General features: G+C 39.1%; 1 long non-coding RNA gene across 1 annotated transcript in view; it reads left to right on the top strand.

Moving 5' to 3' along the window:
• The first annotated feature begins 955 nt into the window (after positions 1-955).
• The window catches only part of LOC143662499 (uncharacterized), a 36,397-nt gene continuing 11,681 nt past the window's right edge, over positions 956-25,671 (top strand). The window contains exons 1-2 of the long non-coding RNA XR_013165353.1: positions 956-1,149; positions 1,638-1,724. This is a non-coding gene — a long non-coding RNA (uncharacterized LOC143662499). The remainder of the gene's footprint in view (positions 1,150-1,637; positions 1,725-25,671) is intronic.

Genomic DNA, 25,671 nt, shown 5'->3' with positions numbered 1-25,671 from the left:
AGCAGCATGCCCCTTTTTATGGCTGAGTAGTATTTACGTATTTATCCTCAAGGTATTCACCCATTCTCCAGCTTATAGACATCTGGGTGGTCTCTCACTTTGACTACTATGAAGAAAGCTTCTATGAACATCCTTTCATATGTCTTGTTATGAACATATGTTTTCATTTCTGTAGGGTAGATGCCAATAGTAGAACTGCTGATTTATAGAGCAGATTTATATTGAAAAGTGCCCGGCAACTTTTCAAAGTGGTCGTAACAGACACGTTGCCCAGTGATGAGCGCGCCTTCTGTGGCTGCGTGGCATTGTCAACATTTGGGGTTATCGATGCTTCTTCATCTCACCATTTTGTTGGCTGTGAAATCCTATCTGATTATGGGTTTAATTTGTTTGTTTCATTACTTTTTCTGACCACCTAATGAATTTGTCGAGCTTCTGAGTCTCATTTCTATTTTTATTGTTTTTCTTTATTGACTTCTGAATGTCCTTTACATATTCTGGATGAAAGGACTTTTTTTCAGATATATATATAGTAAATGTTCCCCAAGTCTATGTCTTGCTTATTCATTTCTTAGTCATTTTTGATAAGCAAAATTTATCATTATGATATAGTCTATTCTAAGTTGTTTTGGCTTTGCATTTTGTCTTGGTGTATCTAAGAAATCTTTACCTTCTTTCAGGTCATAATGATATTTTCCTGTTTCCTCCTAGAAGTTTTATAGTTTCAGCTTTTTATTGAGGTTTATAATTCATCTTGAATTAATTTTTGTGTTATTGTATGAGGTAGAGACAACATTCTTTTTGTGTCCTCGCCCAGCACCATTAGTGAACTTTTATTTCCCCAGTGGAACGCCTCAGAACATTTATGTAAAATCAGTTGACCATAAGTGGGTGGTTCTATTTCTAGAATCTCTGTGTTTTCCATTGCTCCACTTGTCTCCATGGGCATGGGGGAGGGGGCAGGGCAGTCACACTGGGGGTGTGCGAGTGGCCTCTCACCCATGGACATCAGAGATGCTGTCCAGCATCCTAAACTCACAGGGCAGCCTCATCACGAAGAATGTCCAGCCCCAGGAGGCCGATGGCACGGAGGCTGGGCAGCCATGGGTGACACCAGGATCACCCGCTCTTCCTTACTGTAGCTTTCCTGTAAGCCTTGTGTTTGTGTAGTCTAAGTTGGCCAATACTTCTCTCCTTTTTCAAATTCACTTTGGCTGTTGTAGGTCTTTGCTTTTCTTATAAATACTTTAAAGTCAACTTATCAAAGTTAGGATTGTGAGTGGTATTGCATTGAATCTAGAGATCAATTTGGGATATTGATATCTTAATAATTAATATTATTATTGTTATATTAATAGATCCAGTCTTTGAATACAGTACGTTTTTCAATTTAAGTCTTAACTTCTTTTATCAATTTCTGGATGCTAATGTAAATGGTACTTTTCAAATTGTATTTTTTATTAATATATGAAAAACAGCTGACTTTTACATATTAAACTTGGGTCCTGTGATTTTATCACCTACTAGTTGTAGTCGTTTTTGGCAATTCCTTAGTATTTTCTACAAATGGAATCAGATTATCTACAGTTAAAGACGATTGTTGCTTTCCAGTAAATGCGCCTTCTGTCTGTTCATAGTCTTACAGCCCTGGCCAGAGCCTCGAGGCGGTGCAGGAGTGCTGACGGAGCACACACAGGGGAAACTTTCAGTATTTCAACCATTAGGTATGATGTGGGTTCTAGAGTATGTAGAAACTTTTTATCAAGTTGAGGAAGTACCTTTCTATTCGTAGTAAATTGGTACAGATTAGAATTTAATCTAACCTTAAATTCCCTGGATAAATTCTACTTGGTCATAATATGTATGCTTTGTATATACTTCTGGAATCAGTTGACTATTATCTTGCTAGATATTTTTCCTTCTATATTCATAAGGCTTGCTATTGTGGTTTCCTTTCTTTTTCTAAGGTCCTTGCCAAGTTTTGCTTTGACAGTTATCCTGGCTTAATAAAAAAAAAAAATTGAAAAGTGTTCTCTTCTCTGAAGAACTGGAACAAAATTACTGTTTTTTTTTCCTTTAACGTTTGACAGGTTTCATCAGTGAGAACATCTGAGCCCTGATGTGTGTCTCTGTGTCAAGGTTTTAAACTACAAATTCAATTAGGAACCTATTTCACCTAAGTTGTTTAATTTACTGGCATAAAGTTGTCCATAATAATTCTTTATTACAGTTTTAATATCTATAGGCTCGGTAGTTGTGTCTTCTCTATTATTCCTGATACTGATAATTTGTTTCTTCTTTTTTTTTCCTGATCAGGCATAATAAAGGTCTTCTAATTTTATTAATTTTTCAAATAATGAACTTGAGATTTTGCTGACTTTCTATTTGTTTTTCTATTTCTTTTATTTCTGTTCTTTATTATTTTCTTTCTCCCACTTACTTTGGGTTTAATTTGCTATTTTTTCTAGTTTCTTAAATTGGAAACTTAAAAAAATTGATTTTAAACTCTTTTCTTTAAGTATATAAAACTATTAATTTCCCTCTAAGCACTGCATTAACTGCATCCCACCAATTTTGATATATCACATTTTCATTTTCATTCATTTTAAATATTTTTATTTGCTTTCCCTTGATATTTCTTCTTGAGTTATTTAGAAATGCTTTACTTATTTTACAACCTTTTAAATAAATTAGAAATATTGCTGATTTCTAATTCTATTGTGGTCAGGAAACATCCTTTGTAAGACATGATTCTTTTCAAATTTGTTGAGACTTGTGTTATGGCCCAGAACATGTTATATCTTGATGAACATTCTATGTGCAATTGAAAAAGCAAATAGTCCATATTTTTAGCAATTGTTCAGTGCACTACCCTAGCAGCGTCATTAGATCAATGTGGTTGATAGTATTGTTCAGATCTTCTGCAATTCTTCTAATTTTATTGTCTATTGTCCTTCCAATAATCAAGATAGGGTGCTAAACTTTTTAGCTGTGATTGCAGACATCTTCCCTTGATTTTTAACATATGAATTTGACAAATGCATGTTGCACAGATCAAGTCTGTAAGTGCCAGATGTCAAATTAATATGTCTGAAGGAAAGCTGACCAAAGATGCAAGACCTTGAAAATATAAAGGAGAAACACTTAGCACATCATCAAGAGCTTATATAAACCAGTGGTTTTCCGTATTCAGTGTCTCAGGTTAAAGTTCAAGAGATCAAGCCTTGAGCTCTCAATGAATACACTTCAGAATAACAAAGAAATGTTGAGATGTGACCTTTGAGCCAAAGAGACATTGTAGGAACTAGGAATTCCATTAAAATATAGAAATACAGGAAAAAAGGAGAAAGGGCACATTCTGTAAGCTGCATCACTGATTATATATATTATGGTTTATATGTATATGTTGATACATATATTTAGGAAAATACACAGTGCTCTCTAATATCATTAGATACAGAGTCATGTTTCTGAAAACCAATCATGCCAAATTAATTTCCTTTTCAGATATGGTTACTAAGTGTGTGGGGCAATAGATCACATTGAGGAAATTTGTACTTCAATTTATACAAAGTATTTATCACTCTGCCACATTCATGATATCATTGAGGGTAATCCCCAGATAAATAATCAGGGTTAATGATACCATTGCTTTATGGCTACAGTACTGACTAAACTAGAATATCAACTATTATATCGGTATTGACATGCAAAGTAGTTTCTAGAAGAGTGCCAATAATTGTTGTGCCACATACTATTTTTGCATGTGTGCTACCAAATTGAAGGCTCTCAAATTTTTGTCAGTGATCTTGATGAAGATTTGAAGAGTATATTTGCAGATGATGCAAATTTAGGATGAATATGTAATTTTATAGTTTTGAAGGGTAAAAAATTTAATTGTGATGGTAAGAGAAAAGATGCACGTTTCACTATGTTATTAATAGACTACAATACTGGACAGATGTTTAAATAAAATAAATTAGGGGAAACATCAGACTTTCTGATTTGGTTTCCTGGGCTACTCAAGTAAATATCATGAAAGGGGTTAGCTTAAACAATGGGAATTTATTAGCTTATGGTGTTGAGGCTAAAAGAAAGTGCAAATCAAGGTGCCATAGAAGTGCTGCTTTCTCCCTGAGGACCCCCATTCTGGGGCTGGCTCCTGGAGATCTGAGATCCTCAGGACAAAGCACATGGAGATGGCTCCTGGTATCTCCATTCTCTCCCAGGTTCTATTGATATTACCTTCTGCTTGCTTTGTCTGTGGTTTCCTTTCTGCCTGTCTGAATCTTACTCTGCTTATAAAGGATTTCAGTAATAGGACTAAGTCCCGTCCTGACTGAGGAAGACCACACTTTCTTAACTGAAGTAACCTCATCAAAAAGTCCCACTTGCCACGGGTCCACCCCCAGAGGAAAGCAATACATTTAAAAACATGTTTTTTCTGTCTGCATACAGCTCCAACCCACCACACTTTCCATATAAAAGAGTAAGAGAACCTGGTTACAGCTGAACACAAGCTTAACTTGGGCATATTAGCTATTACAATATGCCAATGGAGGAAGCTATAGACAATGGCAAGCAATGGGCCCACCCTATTCCTTACTGCCAAATCCAGAATATTGTGTTTAATTCTAGGCCTTATTTTTTATTTGGGTTACATTACTGACTCATACAAGTAAATACAGAGGAGAGCAAGAAGGGAGAGAGGGTCTGGCAGGGATGCTCTATAATGAGCGGTTGAAGCATTGAAAATGTTTGTTCAAAAAGAGAAAAGAGTGGATTGATCAGTTGGCCATGGTTTCAAGTATTGGAAAAATTATCTTTTAGACAAAAAAAGGAGAAGACAGTATTACTCAAGGAGTCCTCAACTTAACCTTTTATTCTACTAACTAGATGTTTGAAGAGAGTATTACTTTCACATGCCAAGTCAAAATCTATCATTTCAGCCCAACCATTATGATTTTCTAAATAAAACAATAAGCTGGCTCAAGCAATACTGTGCTTCCTCTGCTAAGTAAAATAAAATGACACCTCATTGGATGTTGCCAGGAGAAGATTCCTTTCTGAGAAGGTTTTTCGAAAGGACAAAATCAATTGACCTTCAGGGGCTTTCTGAGAAAACAGAACAGACCCTACAGGGTCACTGACAGGCAATACGTGGTGATGAAGCCTGTCTGGGTCCATTTGCGAAAACTTATCAGAGTAGACAAGCACACCATCCTGATCGATGCTTAGCTTCTCCCCATCGTGTGAGACCCCCCTCGGTAAACTGGAGTGAGCCAGTCAGAACATTTACTCCCTTGCCTCTGTGCTCTCCCTATAAGGAACCCCCCTTCTCGCCACCTCAGTGACCTGAAAGGTGTGCTGTCCAATCGTCAATCACTCCACAGGTCTGTGAGATGATAAATTGCATGAAAAATTTTTGTCAGTTTTGACAATGAGGACAGTGTCCTAAGGCAACTACTCATGGCCGTGGAAGCCACAAGAGAGGAGGCGGCGGTGCCATGACCCTTGGCCTCTCCATCCCCCCTCGCCTTCTCCAAGGGTTGTAAGTGAGTTATTCTCTGTCTGCACTCTGCATTCCTTGTGTTCAAGCTCCCCGGTGTCACAGACGTTTAATCCAGAGGTTCTGTATTATCAGAATAATCGTCCATGCTTTATATTGACCTTGTCAACCTTTAGAAGTTAGTGGGTCAACCCTGGCGACAAGAAGGCCCAATTTTGACTCCATGTCCCTCCCTTTTGATGTAATCTACATTTTCATTGTCACTGCTACTGCTTTCTTAGTCCTGTGCACAAGGTAGGGAAAGGAAAGACAAAAATGAGATCCTTAAACTAAAAAAATGTTGATCTTTGGTTCTCCACCTCCCAACCCTGGAATATTGCATGTTCATAATTGTGGGGCAGGAAGCTGTGCCTGTCTAACTTGGTGGCAAAACCTCACCAAGGACAACCCAGAGCTGCCGTGGTCCTTACGAGGAACGTTTCACTGAGACGAACTTACTCATCCCAGAGGTGCCCTCGAGAAAAAGGGCCCCGAAAGAAGCAGCTAACAGGATGCCCACTTGAATTGGTACTCAGATTCTACTGAGGAACGGCAAGACTCTAAAAATAGCTTACAAACGTGAGTTTTGCATTTCTATGTTTTCTGTGCTTCTGTGTTTTTGCATCTGACTCATGGATGAAAAATTTTTAATTGAGGCTATACGCGCTCTGTATCTGATGTATGCTTGCTGTATGACGTTTTCCTACCTCCAGATAGTAGGAAAATTATAAACTTATAAAACTTCTTGAAAGAACTCTATTCAAATTGGGTTATAGATAAATAAGCACATGCACACATACGTTAATATTCCTAAAGCCCCAGAAAATAAGAAATTAAACTTCTAATATTTCCAATGGAAATAAAAAGAGTATTTGTAGAATTGAACCCAAATATTTTAACAACTTTGAAGTTCACATAATTCACATAAGCCTTAACAAATGGGACTAGTTCAATATTGTTAGTTAAATAAAAACAGTGATGCCTTTTGCATTATTGATGTTAAGTACAATACAAGCTTATGATTTTATTTTACTTGGGTATGTTCTTCCTGAATTTATACCAAGTTTACTGATAAAATAGTCAGCATTATGTCTACTAGATCTTCTAAAATGATGAGAAATGTAAATTTGTGTTTATCCAAATTGAGTTATTATTTTGAAAAATTTTATGTTAACTATATTGTGTTTTGTAGGATGTTGGCTTGAAATCCATTTCCAAAATTTTTTTTGTAACTTAAATACCTAAGGTATGCAGGATGTGTTTTTGTTAAGGAAAAAGAGAGTAGCTATTTTCCCACAGTAAAATGATGGGTTGTTGCAGAATGAGAAACAGAAATGTGTGAAACAAAACCCAAATGGATATAGAAAATTTTAGAATGTTTGCAGAAAAGGAATTTTATTCGACCATGTCAAGATTGGTTAAGATTCAATAGGTTTATAAGATTTTTAAGAATTTTCTTATCAGACAGTATCTTCATGCAAAACTAGAATTTGGCTTTCTTTTTGACAAAGTGTTCTTGGATTAATGGTTATACCCTTAGTAAGAGGCTGTAAAAGGTGTTTCTTAACCATCTCAGTAATCTGCCTAGAAGGCAAAGATTCTGCACCTTATCTGATTATCTTCTATGCTTTATATTGACCTTGTCAACCTTTAGTGGACTTCATTTTAGAGATACAAGCCTTTTCGCTATTGAAAGAATTAAGTTTTTATTTTTTTAACTTCTATTTTCCATTTGCATCTTTTACTGTCATTTTGGTTAAATAAGGGACCAAGTTTCACAGTGACCCATGATCCTATTTAACAAAATTCTCAAACCTGATGATTTTTTACCCTTTACTCCCCCAAATCAAACTCTATATAAAGTCTTATTGATCTGAAACCATCATTGAGAGTTTCCAGGCAGCCCCTGGAAAATCACAAAGGACTTGTTCTTCCACTTCATAAAAAGAGAATGGCTAAAATAATCAGGTTTATCTGATATGCCATGAGGAGCATGGGAAGTTTCACCAAATTAAACAGGATTTTTTAACCTGCTGTTGCTTAGATTTGAGTGGATAAAATGTTATTAATATGACAATTTCAGAAACTGTGTAAAGTTGCTGGAGGTTTTTCACAGGCCCAGTGGTCCTGGCGCTGATCTGCCTGACACCAGACAAGTCAAATGTTGTTGGTCATAATCTCAGTTATTTGTTTTAAGAAAATATTACTTGTCACAGAAACAACCAAACTTCCTTCTCAATTGAAGTATTTTTATAATGAACTTTTTTTGAATTACTGTTTTTTAATTAATTATTTTTATAATGAACTTTGATGAAAACTTCCTCTTTTATAAAGCAGCAATAAGTTAAGCTAATAAGTTAGCTTAAGGGAAGAGTAAGGAATTTCAAGGAATTCCTTACTCTTCCCTGAAGCAATCTATAATTCATAAAACATTCATCTTTCTCTCCTTTCCTGGACCCCTCAGAATTTGGAAACTCTTATTGAATCATCTTATGTTATGACAAAATATTTATTTGCCTAGATTCCGTCGGAATCTGTCCTCTCTGTTAACAGGACAATTGGAGACTCAGGTTACACGACCAAGGCTGTGGCTGGAATGTCAGGTTTGCGAATGATGCTCATTTAATCAGACGGGACCAGACATATTTAAGGAACTGAGGTTGACTCTATGGAGTCGATGCTTACAAACAATCCCCCCGTACCCCAGGAAAAACCGGTCTGGTTCCGGCTCCAGGGTTCCCAGCCTTACAGGTCAATAAAAAATGGGACTTTCTGGCCAGCATAGCAACCGCATGATACTCTGGGGACCGAGAAGGAGGAATTCACTCAAAGTACAGGTGCTGTGGATGAAATCTGGTGTCATGTTCTTGGCTTGGCTTCTGAGCCTTGAGAGGCTTTTAAATGTCCAGTGGTGGTTCCTTGTGAAAACCAACAACAAAGCAAACGTCAAAAAGCTTGTAGGGTAAACTCCCACTCTTGCTGCACTTATGTAAATGACCAAGTCTCATCGAATGAAACGAGCCTTGTTTTACGATTTCGAATAATCTTTTTGAGTTTATCTTTGATGAGAAGGAGGATGACTGAAGAGAAGTTTTGTGTTTCTGTTTTGCAAACCCTTTGTAAACTGTAGATCACTGCATGGCTATATTACCAGCCTGTAAACTGGACCGGCTCCTGTGCTCTTGCATATATTGTCTACCCTAAATGCCTGTCAGAAAGCTAACTTAGGATCTTTTGTATAAGGAGCTTCACACCTACAAATAAGGGAATGCGCCCAGCCCCTCAGCCTACCTGATGCAGGGCTCCACTCTCACAGGCATGCCATCACACCTTCCCTAAGAGCACACAGCCTGGGGGGCACAGCCATAAATATCCAGGGCTTTGAAACAAGCTTTAATCCCACTGCAAATGTGCTTCAGACCCCCTGGCTGAAGTTGACAGCTGTACATTCTTGCAAAATGGACGGGCTCTAGATACCCTGACTGCCCACAAACAATGTGGCTTCTATGTGGATAAGTCTAGTACAGGGTAAATAGCCCGAATATTTTAAAGGACCAAGTTAAGGTGATTCTTGATATCTCTCAGGCTTACACATGTCAATCAAGACAGACTGGTTTCCTGACCTAGCTTCTTGGTTTGGTGGAATATGGAGACAAACAAGTACACTTTTGATTTACGATTTTTAATGTGGTTTTCAGCCTATATGCTTTTATTTCTCTTTGTACAAACTGTATTTCATGATTATGTTTAAACTCTTTGTCACTCTCAAGACAGATTGTGGCTCTTAAGATAGCTAATCAAAAAGAAAATGACATAGAAATGGGACTGTCCTTAGGGGACTGAGAGTAAAAATAAAATAAAAATAATCGAGACCCTGACTTGGAGAGAGGGCCGTGCCTGCAATCCACTCAACTGCGTAAGTAACCCCACTCTGAGGGGTTGAAATGTAATTGAACAGCCATGCAACAACTCTCACTGCCATCAAGAAAGGAAACATACACACACAACGCAAAGGGAAAAAATCGAACAAAATGATCTGCTGAGCCTGCTTGATCACCGGACAAGAAATCAATGATGGGTAGCTGGGGTGTTTGGTCAAGTTTCCAGTGAAATCACTGGAAACATAACCAAAAGGAAAGACACTGTACGGTAAAACAAAATGGTGGCCTGCATTGGGCATTACCAGGAGAAGAGCCCCTTCTGAGAAGACTTTTCCGAGGACAAAAGCAATTGACCTGCAGCGGCTTTCTGAGAAAACAGAACACACCCTGCCCGGTTGCTGATAAGCGATACCTGGTGATAAAACTCATTTTGCTCACTTAGAGAGAGCTTTTCATAATGGGCCAGCACTCCATATTAATCAATTGATTCTGCACCCCACTTTGTAAGACTCCCCCCAAGTCAAACAGAAACTTCATGGCAACCATTTGGAACGTTCTGTCCCCTACTACCACAGTCACCCTCCAGGAACTTCCTCTTTCTGAGTGGAATAATGTGTAATTCATGAATTGTTCAATAAAGCTTTGAGATCCTAGAATGCATGAAAAGCTTTCTTTTATCCAAACTTGAAGGAGCATTCAGGCCCAATGACCATTTATCAGAAATGTTATGAGAGGATTTTTCTTTTGGGTATCATTACAGAGAAATGGCCTCTAAGATCTCTTCCAACTCCAAGATTCTGAGTCTAAGAAGGACCAAAGAGAATGTTTTTGTCTTCCTATTGCTAAAGCAGGCAATAGGTTGGCTTAAGCAACAGGAGCTTACTAGTTCATTGTTTTGATGCTAGGAGAAGTCTAATGATGCCAGGAGAAGTCTAAAACAGAGGCCTCATGAAGGCAATGCCCACTCTGAGAAAGTTATGCATTCTGGGACGGGCTGCAGGTGAGCTTTGGTCCTTGGCTTTCCTGTCACCTGGCAGTGCATGTGGTGGCCTCTTCTGGCTTTTCCCTTCTCTTTCAGGTTCTGTGGACTTGCAGCTGCTGGCTGTTCCCTCTGGATTTCTCTTCTCTGTGGCCTTCCCTATCGGGCCTTCAGGAGTAGGGTTAAGGCTCATCCGGTGTCCGGTGGGCTGCAACCTAGCTGACATAACATCTTGAAAATACTTCATTTACAGGAATAGATTACGTTTAAGAATATGATTTTTTGGGGGGTACATCACTGACCATGTCAGGCCAATGGCTTCAGCTTACAGCTGAGAAGGACTAGACTAGGAAGTTAGGGTTCAGACCCAGGACCACCACTTGCTCATGATTAAACATTTCCTCGCTCCCGTCCTATGTTCTTACCATGCTTGAAGCAACAATTGGATTCAGAATTCAAAAGAGAATTTTAAAGTGCTTTGCAGTGGCTCTAATTTTGGTCTTGTGGTAGACACACAATAACAGTATCTTCCAGTATATATCAAGCTAGTGATTTTTTAAATTCAAAAATTAAGGCTATTTTCCATTTCATGATAAGTCTCTGACCACAGCTGAACGGGTTTGAGTACTTTCTTTATATCTGTGCTCTGTGTGTTAGATTAGGACAGATTAGTTTACAGTAACAAGCCACCCCCAAATTCCAGTTATTCCCAATAACAAAGGTTGATTTCTGCACAACTCGCCAAGGGCAGGCTGCTTGGCTCTGCTCGGTCGTCTTGGTTCTGGAAAGTGGACTGAGGGTGCCGCGTGGCGGGAACCAGCAGGCGTCATGGCAGGAGGGCGGGGAGCTGGGCCAAGCACGCGGCCCTACGGGTCCGCCAGAAGGACCCCCCACTCCCACCCCACCGGCCAGGGGCGGTCACGTGGCCCAGCGAGCCTAGCAGCAGGAGACCCCCCCTTCGCCCTCAGGGAGGGCTGTCAGACACTGTCTTCAGTCGAACCCAGTCTGCCCCACGGATCTTTCTCCGGGGACTTCAGTGTTCAAAAGCCATTACCTGCCCCACGCCCCCTCCTCTTGTAGCAGGATCTCAGCTGGACAGTAAGGTCTGCTTGTGCAGTAGGACATTTTAGGGCCTGACGGAGACCTTTTCAGTGCTGGATTCTGCAAGTGTGAGAGTGTAGATGGAGAAGTGCTGAGAGCACCGTTATCATTTCTTCCAGACTAGGTTCAAAGAGAGCTCTGTCATAGGCAGGAGACTTCCTGCACCCCTGGGGCGAGAGGCCAGCCTGTTCTGCCAGGTCGAGCCACAAAGACGTAAGGTGGCACTAGGAGCCTCGAGGGCTGCTTTAGCAGAAGGGCATATGGGCTTGAAAATGGGGGAGTTTCCCTTCCTCACCGTCCCGTAAAGCAGTCAAGTGGGACACTCACTTTATCCACCTCAAAGAGGGAAAATGGGGACTTGAGGAGCCTGCGGCAAAGCACAAGGGGCATGTATGTGGGAGAAGGGTGTATCTCAGTCCAGGGGCATGTTCAGCCATGAAGCCCGCCACTGGCATTGAGACAGGGCGTGGGAACTTTGCATCAGGCCTGCAGTCTTCTTTCTTCTGCCCCTGGTTTCTAACACATGCGAAAGCTGAATCCCAGAGCTGAAACTGCAGAGAACAGCTTCCAGCGGGCCAGAGAGGAGGCATGAAGCAAAGAGGCTCACAGCTCAGAGGATGAGGGCAGCCGTCCTGGGGGGCAAGCAGGAAGGGATCTGACGCAAGAAGGGTCACCAGTGTCCGTGGGAGCAGTTTCTTCCTGAGCCCCTTGTCCACTGGCCTCGTTCTGCCTTCATGTCCGCCAGAGGTGCCAAGCCCCATAAAACCAATAGGAGCCTCGCCAGGGGCTGTGTCCCGTGGAACAGCTTCTTCTGCCTTCTCCCTGAGGCTGCATCAGAGGTGGAAAAACAGGTGAGAGGGAGAGGTAGAGGTGTGGAGGAGAAACCATGCCCCTCCACCTGAAACTTCTTGAGAAACAAGTCTAGTTGGCAGGCAGTGTGGGCGGGGGGAGAGCAGAGTGCTAGGAAGTGAAGATTATGTGAAAAGTTTTCAGTGAACAGGGATGCACATCAAAAAACAAAATCAGAATTTTCATAACCGAAAGTGACCAAAAAATAATGGAACTCTACTGGGATGTGTTACTGGAGCATGGCCAGTCTTAAAGATAAATTCAATATAGTATTCTGAGTAGCCATTGCAAATAAATAAGATTCTATTACTTCTCAAGTTGAGACTGCCCAAGAAATGAATAGAATTGCAGAAATCCATGTTATTTCCCCATGAGCTAAGAGGTAATGGAAAGAGTACCCCCAAATCAAAGCTTCAAAGACTCAAGAATCACTCCATCTCAGGATATTTCAGATGCCATTTTGACTAAGTATACCAGTCAGCTTGAGACTTATGACCTCCATCTAGTCTCATCATATTGTCCCCACATTCAACCGTTGTGCTGTCCTTGTGATTCCACCACAGTGTAGGGGGGGCCTTGGATCCTTGCCAGGAGTTGAAGCCTGAGGGACCTTAGCTGGTATTATTGGGGTGAATCTGAAGCTCTTGTATCACAGGCAAGACTTTTAGGCCATCCCTCCCTTTAGTCTATTGAATTCACTGTCAGGTTGTTCATTCCTCAAGTTCACGAGTCAAAATTATGTGACTTTAAAGAAGCATGCTTGATTACTTTAAATGCAATGACTGCTGGATATACTCCTGAAATATTTGCAGAGGACTGTGTTTTGAAATACTTTCGATGTGTTTATGCATAATGAACTAATCTCTTCTATTCCATTCTTCATTAATCAATTTGGAGGGCAAGGGAAGAGAAGAAACTGGCCGCAGTATGATTTGATGTCCTAAACTGTCATCTCTAGGAGCCCAGAATAAAATTAAAAAGATGCTGAAAAGAAGAGAGAAATCACTGTTGACAACCCATTTTACCTAGCAGCCCAGCATTGTTTATCAGCATAATAAAATGTGCCAATACTTCCCATAACTCTAAAATATGCACTAATAATAAATAGATAGGCATATACGGCATAATGTGGTCAATGATAAGATATTAATTTATGACTCCTGGGGGAAAGAAAATGATGGGATGCTTCATCAAGGGAAAAGTTGACTATGGCTAAGACTGAAGTTTCCTCCCTTTTGATAAGCATCAAATGAAAATAGCATTGATTTTTTTTTCAGTTATAAAACAATAATCCCTATTTTATATGATCAGGTACACCAAAACAAATTGCCAGGATATTACCTTTCAGGCAGCTTCATCTTTTTGTGTATACTGTTAATGGCTAAAACTTAATGGTTTTATGTGGAGAAATAGAGCTAAGGATTGTACATGCTAATCATTGGCCTGGTCAGTCACCAACCCCAACAAATTCTTTCCCATTTCCTTAGAGCAAATAGCAAAAAAAAATCTTCAAAGGAAGTTTTGCACTGTGACATTCTATAATATCTGGACTCTCTGCATCTTCCTCAAATAATGTTCACCCTTAGCTAAGGAAACTATATTTTTTTTCATATTTTTGTTGACGAAACATAACAACATATAAGCGCAAACATTCTTAACATATGAACATTCCATTCTTGGTATATAATCAATGGCTCACAATATCATCACATAGTTGTATATTCATCACCATAATCATTTCTTAGAACATTTGCATCACTCCAGAAAAAGAAATAAAAAGAAAAAAGAAAAAACCCCATACATACCATACCCCTTACCCCTCCCTCTCATTGACTGCTCGTATTTCCATCTACCCAATAGATTTTAACCTTTATTCCCCCCTGTTTTTTTCTATACCCCTTACCCCTCCTTTTCATTCATCACTAGTATTTCGATCTACTTAATTTGTTTTAACATTTGTTCCCCCTATTATTTATTTATTTTTAATCCATATTTTTTACTCATCTGTCCATACCATAGATAAAAGGAACATCAGACACAAGGTTTTCACAATCACACAGTCACATTGTGAAAGGTATATCATTATACAATCACCTTCAAGAAACATGGCTACTGGAACACAGCCCTACATTTTCTGGCACTTCCCTCCAGCCTCTTCAATATACCTTAACTAAAAAGGTGATATCTATATAATGCATTAGAATAACCTCCAGGATAACCCCTCGACTCTGTTTGAAATCTCTCAGCCACTGACCCTTTATTTAGTCTCATTTCTCTCTTCCCCTATTCAGTTGAGAAGGTTTTCTCAATCCCTTCATGCTGAGCCCCAGTTCATTCTAGGATTTCTGTCCTATGCTACCAGGTTTACACCCCTGGGAGTCATGTCTCACGAGGAGAGGGGGAGGGAGGTGAGTTTGATTGCCATTTTGGCTAAGAGAGAGAGGCCACCACATCTGAGCAACAAAAGAGGTTCTCTGGGGGTGACTCTTAGGCCTAATTTTAAGTAGGCTTAGCCTATCCTTTGCAGGGATAAGTTGAAAGAGACTACAATTTAAAGGTCATGAATAAGCTATTGTGGATCCCACTTTCCCTTTTTGTTTCTCAGTGGCAAGGTGAAGTTGGCATGTAATATTAAATAGATGTCCTAATCAGAGCTGACTCATATAGGCATGTATATTTGATGTTAAGGGTCTGTTATGGTCTCTGTCAAAACCTGATATAAAAATATTAGTGGTAAATCTTTTCTTCTTCTTAATATTTAAACTCAGTTGTGAACTTTTGGAAAGCTGTGGCCTTCAATTCAGTTCTTTTTCTAAATCACATAAGCAGAATGATCATTTCTCACTTTTTGCCAATGCAGTTTTACTGAGATATATCGCACGCCGTACAAACATCCAAAGTGTACAATCGCTGGTTAACAGTATCATCACATGCTTGTGCATACAACCCCAGGATTAATTTTAGAACATTCCCATCACTCCAGAAGAGAAATAAAAAGAAAAAAGAAAACCCAAACCCTCCCATACCCCTTATCCCTGCCCCCATTATTGACCCCTAGTATTGGTGTCATACATTTGTTACTGTTGATGAAAGAGTGTTAAAATATTACTGTTCATTATAATCTATAGTTTGCAATAGGTACATTTTCCCCCATAAACTCCTCTATTATTCACTGCGTCATATATTCCCGTGTTTTAACCTCCAACTTTACTTCTGGTGATATGCATGACTCTAAACTTCCCTTTTCCACCACACTCACACACCACTCAGACTGTTAATTATTCTCACAATAACGTGCTACCGTCTCGACTCGATCTCTGTCCTTTCCTAAACATTTAAGGTCACCCTAGTTAAACATTCAGCACATAATAAGCAACTGCTCCCAATTCTTCAGCCTCATTCTATATCCTGGTAACCTATATTCTATATGTTATGTCTATGAGTTTATATATTGTAATTAGTTCATATCAGTAGCATCATACAATACTGTCCTTTTGTGTCTGGCTTATTTCACTCAGCATTATGTCCTCAAGACACATCCATCTTATCATGTGCTTCAGGACCGCATTCCTTCTTCCCACTGCATAATATTCCATTGTATATATATATACCACATTTTGTTTATCCATTCTTCTGTTGGTGAACACTTGGGTTATTTCCATCTTTTGGCAATTGTGAATAATGCCACTATGAAGTGTGCAGATGTCTGTTCACACCTCTGCTTTTAGATCTTCTGGGTATATCCTGGGTAGTGGGATTGCCTTGTTATAAGGCAACTCCGTACTTAGCTTCCTGAGGAATTGACAAACCATTTTCCACAGCAGCTGTACTATTTTACATGCCTAGTTCCTAGTTCTCCACATCCTCTCCAACATTTGTAGAATCCTGTTTGTTTAATAGTGACCATTCAAGAGGTGTGAGAACATATCTCATTGTGATTTTGATTTGCATTTTCCTAATAGCTAGTGATGTTGAGCATCTTATCATGTAATTTTAGCCATCTATATTTCCTCTTTGGAAAAATATCTACTTTGTCTTTTGCCCATTTTTTAATCGTTGCTTGTCTTTTTATTGTTGAGTTGTTGAATTTCTTTATATATTCTGGATATCAAATCTTTATCAGATATGTGATTTCAAAATGTCTTCTCCCATTAGTTAGCTGCCTTTTCACCCTTTTGACAACGTCCTTTGAAGCACTCAAGTATTTGATTTTGAGGAGTTCCAATTTATCTACTTTCCTTTTGTTGCCTGTGCTTTGAGTGTAAAGTCTAAGAAACTACCTCTTATCACTAGGTTTTGGAGATGTTTCTCTACCTTTTTTCTAGAAGTTTATGGTATTTGTTCTTTTTTTTCCAATCTGCATCTTTTAATTAAGGAATTTAATCCTTAATATTCAATGTTATTAGTGTAAAAGCCCTCCTTCTTCAGTCATTTTATTCTTGGCTTTTATTTTCTCTTTCTATCCTTTTATAAGTTACTAATACTCTTAAATTCTATACTCTTGTTCAAGTCCCTATCTTTTATCTTTTTATTTTTTTTGGCTCGCACAACTCCCTTTGGTATTTCTTGCAAGGGAGTCTCTTCTAAATGAACTCTCTTAGCTTCTGTTTATCTGTGAATATTTAAACATGAGAAAGAAATGGTATTATATATTTAAGACACTGAAAGAGTAAAAACACCAGCCAATAATTCTTTATGCAAGAAAGTGGTCCTTCAGAAGAAATGGGAGAGGTATTTGTTCTTGTATTTAGGTATTTGATCTGTTTGAGTTAATATCTCTATAGGGTATGAGATAGGGGTCCTCTTTCATTCTTTTGGTTATGGCTATCAGTTCTCCCTACAACATTTATTGAAGAAATGTTTCTGTCCCAACCCAGTGTGCTTGGGAGCTTTGTCAAAAATCAACTGATCACAGATATGAAGTTCTATTTCTGAACACTCAATTTTATTCCATTGGTCAATATGTCTACTTTATGCTAGTACCATGCTGTTTTGACTACTGTGGCTTTATAATATACTTTAGTCAGGAAACGTGACACCTACCTTCATTATTTTTCTTCAAAATGTTTTTGGCTATTCAAGGCCCCTTACCCTTCCAAATAAAATTAAGAGTTAGCTTTTCTATTTTTGCAAAATAATCTCTTGGAATTTTGACTAGGATTGCATTGAATCTGTAGAACAATTTAGGTAAACTTGACATTTTAATGACATTTAGCCTTTCAATCCATGAACACGGAATGTCTTTCCATTTATTCAGGACTTTGATTTCTTTTAGAAGTGTTTTATAGTTTTCTGTATAAGCCCTTCACATCTTTGGTATTCCTACAGAGTTGATTTTTTTCATTGTTATTGTAAATGGATTTCTTTATTACCCCTTGGGATAGCTCATTACTAATGTGCATAGAAACATCATTGATTTTTGTATGTTGATGTTGTATCCTGACACATTACTGAACTTCTTTATTAGCCCAGGTAGTTTTGTTGTTATTTTTTAGGATTTGCTAAATAAAGGATCATGTCTTCTGCAAATAATGACAGTTTAACTTCTTCCTTTACAATTTGGATATCTTTTATTTCTTTTACTTGCCTAATTGCTCTAGCTAGAACTTCTAGCACAATGTTGAATAACAGTGGTAATAGTTGGCATCTGTGTCTTGTACTGATCTTAAAGGGAAAATGTTCCATCTCTCACTACTGTGTGTGATGTTAGCTGTGGGTTTTTCATATATGCCCTTCACCATGTTGAGAAATTTTCCTTCGACTCTTACTTTTTTGTTTTTATTATAAAAGGATACTGAATTTTGTCAAATGCCTTTTCTGCATCAATTGAGATGATTATGTGGTTTTTCTTTTTTTGTTTCATTAATGTGGTGTATTACATCAATTGATTTTCTTGTGTTGAACCACCCTTGCATACCTGGGATAAAACCCACTCGGTAATAGTGTATAATTATTTTAATGTGCTGTTGAATTCAATTTTCAAGTATTTTTGCATCTATATTCATTAGAGAGATTGGTCTGAAGTTTTCTTTTCCTGTAGTATCTTTATCTGGTTTTGGTATTAGGATAATGCTGGCTTCATAAAACGAGTTAAGTAGTGTTTCCTCTTCCTCGATTTTTTGAAAGAATTTGAGCAGAAATGGTGTTAATTCTTCTTGGAATGCTTGGGAAAAAAATCATCCGTGAAACCATCTGGTCCTTGGGCTTTTCTTTGTTGTTAGATTTTTGAAACTGATCCATCTCTTCACTTGAGATTAGTTTTTTGAGGTCTTCTGTTTCTTCTCGAGTCAGTATAGGTTGTTTCATCTAAGTTGTCTAGTTTGTTGGCCCACAGCTATTCATTGTAATCCCTTATGATCTTATTTATTACTTTGGGGTACATAGTAATACTCCCTTCTCATTTCTGATTTTATTGATTTGTACCTTCTCTCTTTTTGTCTTTGTCAATCTAGCTAAGGGTTGGTTGATTGTATTGATCTCCTCAATAATTTCTGCTTTAATCTTTGTTATTTCTTTCCTCCTGCTTGCTTTGGGATTAGTTTCCTGTTCTTTCTCCTGTTTCTCCAGTCGTTCAGTTAGGTTGTTGGTTTTAGTTCTTTGCTCCTTATAAAAGTAGGCATTTAGGGCTTTAAATTTCCCTCTCAGCACTGTCTTAGCTGCATCCCTTAAGTTTTGATACATTATATTCTTGTTTTCATTTGTCTTAAGATATTTACTGATTTATCTTATAATAAATATCTTCTTTGACTCACTGATTGTTTAAGGGTGTGTTGTTTAACCTCCATATATTTGTGTATTTTCTGATTCTCTGCTTGTTATTGATTTCCAATTTCATTGCATTATGGTCATACAAAGTGTTTTGTATAATTTAAATCTTTTTAATTTTATAAAGACTGGTTTAGTGCCACAGCATATGGTCTATTGTGGAGAATGCTCCATGAGCACATGAAAATAATGCATATCGTACTCTTTGAGATGCAATGCCCTATACATATCTGTTAAGTCTAATTCACTTATATTATTTGCATTCTCGGTTTCTTTGTCGATCCTCCATTTAAATATTCTATCCATTGGAGATAGTGGTGTGTTGAAATTTCCAGCTATCATGGTAGAGTCATTTATTACTCCTTTTAGTTTTGTCAGTGTTTGCCTCATGTATTTTGGGGCTCCTTGATCAGGAGCATAGATATTTATGACTGTTATTTCTACTTGGTGAATTGCCCCTTTTATTAATATATAGTGTCCTTAATTCATTTCATAATGCATTTTTGTATTTAAAGTCTATTTTGCCTGATATTAAACTTGTTCCCTCAGTTTTTTTTTTTTTTTTTTTTTGGTTACTACTTGTGCAGGATTTCTTTTTCTATCCTTTCATTTCCAACCTATTTGTGTGTTAGGAACCAAGATGAGTCTCTTGTTAACAGCATATAGGTAAATCATATTTTTAATCCATTTTGTCAACCTGCGCCTTTTGATTGGGGAATTTAATCCATTAACATTTAAAGTTATTATTGTAAAGACAGTTCTTAAGTCAATCATCTTTTACTCTGGGTTTTATTTGTCAGATCTATTTTTTTCCTTCTTTTTCTTTATATACTTTGTTACTTTTATAATATTCATCAATTCTGCATCCTCCTCCAGACCTTTCTCTTCTGTCTTTTCTTTTCAGAATTTCTTTTCAAACTGCTGGCAGCAATCCCTTTAGTAGTTCTCACAGGGCCAGTCTCTTATTAATGAACTCTCAGCTTTAGTTTATCTGTGAATATTTTAAACTTTCCCTCATTTTTGAAGGACAGCTTTGCTGGATAGAAAATTATTGGCTGGCAATTGTTATCTTTCAGTATCTGAAATATATCATACCGCTGCCTTCACCCATCCATGGTGTCTGAAAAGAAATCAGCAATTGTGGCTTCCCCTGTATGTGGTGCATAACTTTTCTCTGACTTTCAGGATTTTCTCCTTCTCTTCAGCATTTGACAGTCTGACTAGTATGTGTCCTGGAGTGAGTCTATTAGGATCTATTCTGTTTGGAGTATGGTGTGCCTATTCAATTTGCTTACTTATATCATTTATAAGGGTTGGGAAGTTTTCGGCCATGTGTTAGTTAGATTTATTTGTCAACTTGGCCAGGTGAGCATACCTAGTCTTGTTGCTGCGGACATAAGCCAATAGTACGTGAACATCATCTGTTGCTAATTACATCTGCAGTTGGCTAGGAGGCGTGTCTGCTGCAATGAGTGACGTTTGACTTAATTGGCTGGTGCTTAAAGGAGAGATCGCAACATAGCACTGCTAAGCAGCTCGGCATTCCTCATCTCAGCACTTGCAGCTCAGCCCAGGCCTTTGGAGATGCAGAAAGAAGTCACCCCGGGGAAAGTTGTTGGAACCCAGGGGCCTGGAGAGAAAACTAGCAGAGACCATCCTGTGCCTTCCACGTAAGAAAAAGCCTCAGTGGAAAGTTAGCTGCCTTCCCTCTGAAGAACTAACAAAATAAATCCCCTTTTATTAAAAGCCAATCCATCTTTGGCGTGTTGCATTCCGGCAGCTAGCAAACTAGAACAGGCCATTATTTCTTTGCATGTTCTTCCTGACCCTTTTCCCTTTTCTTCTCCTTCTGGTACAGCCATGATGCATGTGTTTGTGCACGTTGGGTCGTCAGTCCATTCCCTCAGACCCTGCTCAAATGTTTCCATTTTTCCCCTCCATTTGTTCTTTTGTCTGTTCAAATTTGGTTGATCTCTCTTCTCGCTCACTGATTCTTTCTTCTGCCTCTTCAAATCTGCTATTGTGTGTCTCCAGTATATATTTAATTCCCCTTACAGTGGCTTTTATTTACATCATGTCTGTTATTTTTCTATGTATCCTTCAAATTCTTCTCTACGCTCTTCTAGTGTCTTCTTAACATCCCTTTTCTCTTTATACACATTTTCTTTCATTACTTTGAATTGATTCCGGAGAGGCTTTTTGGTTTTTTTTTTTTTTCACATCTTTGATTATTTTCCAGATTCTTTATCTCCTCCAACTTTTTAGTCTGTTCCTTTGACTGGGCCATTTCTTCCGGAATTTCAGTATGCCTTGTGATTTTTTTGCTGATATCTGATTAGTTTGATGTGTGTATTGTGAAGGTTGACTTCTCTTTCTTTTCTGGGATTTGGTTGTTGCCTGGGTTTGTAGTAGGGTGCTACTTTGACAGTTGCTTTGTTTCTCAGCCAAAACAAAGCTGTGTACCTGTGCAGGGGATGTAGACCAGCTCCAGACGGCCTGGGACAGGGTCTGGGGAGGCCCTGAAAAGCCAGGCAGCAGAGGGTGCTTTGCTCAGTGTGGGGCTGTGTTTTCCACTTTACTTGGGTGGAGGACTCCCGAGCTCCCCAGTCTACAGCCATTCCCCAGGCAAGGCTCTGGCTGCCCCCTGCTATTTCCTTCACAGACGAGGGTAGTGCACCAGGACCCAGAGCCAAGACCCAGAGCTGGAAACACAGTCTTATCCTTGTTTTCTCAGACCCTTCGTCCCTCACTGATCTGAGCCTTGAGATGCCCTCTCTAGCAGCTGGGTCCCCAAATGGTTGATGCAGACAGCCTCGGCTTGACTACTTGCTGCTTTTAGGGAAGATGCCTCCCTGATCTTGTATTTTGGAAACTCCTCTTTGCTGTGTCTTGTATTCCACCCTCTCCCACAGCTTAAATCCTGTGGTGGGTCCCTGCGGGCTGGGGTCCCTGTGTCTGGGTACAGGGGAATCTGTCTCACTGCTGTGAGAGATTTCATAGGCTGTGTCCCTGGTGGCAGGTGAAGGGGTCCTGGCTGCTGCCTCCTGGCTCTTCCCAAGCTGCTTAGGACCAAGTGACAGGGAGGAGAGAGAACCAGCCAGTCCAGGATGGAAGTTTCCTACCTGATAGTTTTCTCTTTCTTTGATTTGGCATTTGTGGGACCCTCCCCTCATCTTAACCTTCCTCCAGAGTCCTGAATAAGTTAGAATTATCCTTTTTTTTCACTGAATCTCTGAGGAGAGGTTTTCAGTATCTGTTTACTTTGTCATGTTGATGATGTCACTTTTCCATTTCTCATTTTATATTTTGTTTTCCTCTATCAGGTGAGTTAACCTACACCTGTGCCCGCTAAACTTTAACTTAGTGCTCTTCCTTAAAAATGTCTTTTGGAATTATGATTTACACCACTTGCTCCTAATATGGTGCCAAATGCTAAATTTTTAGCATGGACGAAATGTATTAGTCCAATGAGCATCTTTGTACTTTAAAGTCTTGACATTCAAATTTACAATCACTGGTACAGAATAGATAAAATTGTTCCAAAACCATAACCAAATATGATGGAACTAACCCCTTCCTAAGGGGGGGTATAAATTGCCTTACCTTCATTTCTCCCAAAATAAAACAGGATCTTTTACAATGGAAATAGTAGCAAACAAGAATAACGGCTAACTTTTATTGACCACTTAATATGTGTCAAGTACCCTGCTAAACATTATGTAAATTTCCCCTTTTAGTTCTGACGGTAAACCTAGGGGATAAATATTCAATAAATTCTTGTTCACTTAGATTGCATTGATGACAGTGTGTCAGTCAAAAAGATTTTGTTGTATGCTCACAGGACACAAAGCTGCATGCCGTTCTAATTAGGCATTTGGGCTACATATTAAATGATGATCCCTACCCTCAAAAGGATATTGCAATGTACCATCAAAGACAAAGCATCAAAATATTTATGAAGAGAGGTGCCCCAGAAGAGTTTAAATACAGTTCTCTAGAAAGAGAGTTGTAAGAAATCACCTTGGAATATCTGCAACCCCCTCTTAGCCCTAGAAGAGTAAGTGTGAAGGACTTAGAAATCCTTGGAGATGTTCTCTTAGACATTACACGGCCTGGAATCCTTGGAGAGTTTCTCTTAGATGTTGTGGGGCCTCAGATGCATTGAAATCCCTGCTCAGGTTGAAGAGGACAGGCTTCCTTGGATGTAATGAAAATACCCCCTCCCCAAAGCATGTACCCCATTGTTCAATAAAAGTTGTGAACTCAGACCTTTGGGAGGTTTAGCAGCAAAGAAATTCCTGATCCATGCCAGTGGAACCCTAAGGAGAGAAATCAGATGGGCTTTCTGGCTCCATGATTTGGTGCACACAACCAGCCCTTGCAGGTTGTCTCATAGTCCAACTGCCATCCCGGAGTTTGACTCTGCATGAAGATTGAGAATCTGAACCCCAAGATCTGGATACGGGAACCCATGCCTGGACCTGAGCCTGGCACCGATGGCTATGAACTGCCCTCTGGAGAATCTAGTTCTTGCAGGGTGTGGATGAGAGGCATTCTGGCACCTGAGACTAGCCCCAGCTTGGAAGGGGAAGGCCGGGCATCATCAGTGATATGGTGCGGCAGGAGGATGACTTCGGGACCCAGGTTCTCTGCCTGCTTAGGTGCTGAAGGCACAGTCTCCACTTGTCCTGCCCAGCTCCCTAGGACTTTGGGCCATGACAGGTCTTTCTGCTAAGATACGTGAGGGTCCTTGGTCAGCCATTTGTAATAAGAGAATTAGTGGCCCTATTTGTACCCCAGGTCTGTGCAGTGGTCTACAAGGTTTTGATAGTTCCTCAAAACTATCCAAGAGAAGCCTCATGGTTAAGAAAAGTGAAGGGCTGTGGGGGACTGCAGGAAAAGTCCGATGAGTCAAAGAAGCTTCTTGAAGGGAACAAACATAAAGATAGAATATTAGGACCTGGTAACACAGTGAATAAGGAGTGTATTAACCAACGCGATCCCCACTCTTCTACAATGAAGACACCACATGAGGTAAAGAGATTTCATCAAGGTTAAGGAAAACAAAAGCAGGATGCACTCAGGTGTTTGGACTTCTCCCTTCCCTAAGAAATATGGTTTCATTCTAAACCATTAGTGAATAAAGCACAACATAATCTATTAAAGATCTCTAACTCTGTGATAATAATTACATCTTCCCAAAATGTTAAGCCCTTTGTTCCAGTATCAGAGAAAATGCTCATGCTCCAGTGGTATTTAACCCGAGAAATAGCGTAAGGTTCATCCACAGACTCGGGGGCCCGGGGGAGGGACCCTGGGGGGAATTCCTGGACAAATATGACTTTCCTCAGATCTGCATCCTCGAGAATTAGCAGAGAACCATATTGGAGGAAATCTGTCACTTGTTTTACCACATAAAAATTGGATGTCAACTCTGTCACTGTGGGAAAGAGTCATACTGCAAAGAAAATGCCCTTTTCCAGGGGTCTGTGGGTTCCAGAAAGGCTGCCAACTCCATTAAATCAAAAGCAAAATTCGAAGTGAATATGCTCACTTTTAGAGGACCGGGTCTGTGGCTTTCATCATTTGTCCCAAAGGATCTATAACAACAACAAAAAGGTTCAGTAGCCACGGCCACAGGATTTGTGTTACACTCTCACCATGTTTGTTTATATTTATTACAAAAAGAATATGTAGATCCTGATTTTAATATTCCCATTGCTTATCCTATTAATTTTTAAGAGATCAACAACAATTAAAATTTGGAGGAGACTGTTATTAATGTAATAGGTAAGGCTATTTCAAGGTTTCAAAGCTGGTCCCCAAAAACAGGTTTCCTGTGGCTTGTCCAGATTTGTTAGGATATGAAACATTTTCGAACTGCTTTGTATAGTAGAAACCATTATTTTTCAGGCTTCTGTATTACACTCTGTAGATTATTTCTTTATTGTTACATTTATAATGCTGATACGTACATGTAATTTGCATGTTGCAGAGAAAGGAAGCTATAGCAGATGCCCATTACTATGGTACAGTTAACTGTGGTGCTTATTTCCGATGCCGCAAGCCATTTTGTTTTTTCATTGTACGGAGACACAATGTCTCTTTAAGATGCTGCTGAAATTGTAGAGAATGGAGCTAAAACAGTAATAAACAATGACAGTTAAAAAAAATTAAGGCTATCCCTAGAGCTATAAAGGAAGGTGAAGTTAAAAAAAAAATTAGGAAATGACTAAAGCTGTGTGCTTTATCACTGCAGGTAAAAATATCTTATGAATAATATAATCATTGTCTCTGGTTATTGGGTATGAAAAAGATAAGTGCATCCAGCTCAGTGCGTTACACGAACATTGACACTTTCACACTGACTGGGTACAGACTCAAAAATGAGTTGAGTCTCACTGGGTCAGCTCAGTGGGAGATTACTCCATACAGAGGCCCCCAGGTCAATTTAAATTATTAGATTTATCTCAGTGACCACAAAGGCCAAAATAGCTTTGTGTTTGCTCTTTATCCTTCAGCCCTGTTAGTATAGGCTTAGCAAAAAG

This window comes from Tamandua tetradactyla, chromosome 18 (genome assembly GCF_023851605.1).
Source record: "Tamandua tetradactyla isolate mTamTet1 chromosome 18, mTamTet1.pri, whole genome shotgun sequence".
NCBI classification, from domain to species: domain Eukaryota; kingdom Metazoa; phylum Chordata; class Mammalia; order Pilosa; family Myrmecophagidae; genus Tamandua; species Tamandua tetradactyla.
The sequence above is the reverse complement of the archived record's forward strand: the minus strand, read 5'-3'. Positions and strand labels throughout refer to the sequence as shown.